The 731-nt window shown below is 39.1% G+C and overlaps 1 protein-coding gene across 1 annotated transcript in view; it reads left to right on the forward strand.

The window, feature by feature from the left end:
- Window positions 1-731, forward strand: part of LOC119593386 (beta-1,3-galactosyltransferase 1-like) — a gene marked incomplete at its 5' end in the record, with an annotated part of 6801 nt that overhangs the window by 1821 nt on the left and 4249 nt on the right.

Consider the following 731-nt stretch of genomic DNA (forward strand, 5'->3'; position numbering starts at 1 on the left):
AACACAAACCAGAAATATATATATCCAAACCACCCATGCATAAATATAGCCAATACACATTCAAATAGCCACGTACAGTAGAAGGGTAACTGTTGTGCCTGGTAACCATGGAGGCGGGGACGGGGGGGGGGGGGTGCACGATGCGATGAAAATCGACATTGAACTGGTTACAGATGCAATGTTCAGAAAAAAAAATCTATTATTTATTGAGGTGACTTTGATTAGTATTTTTTTATGGTCCCAAATTTGTCGTTTTTTTTATGGTCGTGTATTTTTAATCAGGAATCCGAACTGGTATTTTATTCCGTAACCCGATCGTGTGTTTTATTCCGGAATCCGATCGTGTGTTTTAATCCGGAATCCGATCGTGTGTTTTAATCCGGAATCCGATCGTTTATTTTTGATATCCTGTATCAGTAATCTTGAAAATCAGCAGCAATTTTCAATCAGATCATAGCAAGCACTTTTTTTCCACAGAGATGAAGAGAAAATACGCCGAAAACAATCAAATGACAAAATTATATCTGCCTTCACCCTGCGAATCGAATCAAATAGAAATCAAGCTGTATTTACCTTCATAGTCTGAATCTTGTAAAAGAGAAAAGATTAACTCTGCAGTCAATCATTCAAAAGCAACAAGGAGCGGCAACAAGGTGCAAGAAATGAATTACCTGGTCTGATTTCCACGGCACTGGGACTCTTCAGCACGAAACGTACAGATCGAAGGCCAC

The sequence above is a fragment of the Penaeus monodon genome, chromosome 32, assembly GCF_015228065.2.
Source record: "Penaeus monodon isolate SGIC_2016 chromosome 32, NSTDA_Pmon_1, whole genome shotgun sequence".
NCBI classification, from domain to species: Eukaryota; Metazoa; Arthropoda; class Malacostraca; order Decapoda; family Penaeidae; genus Penaeus; species Penaeus monodon.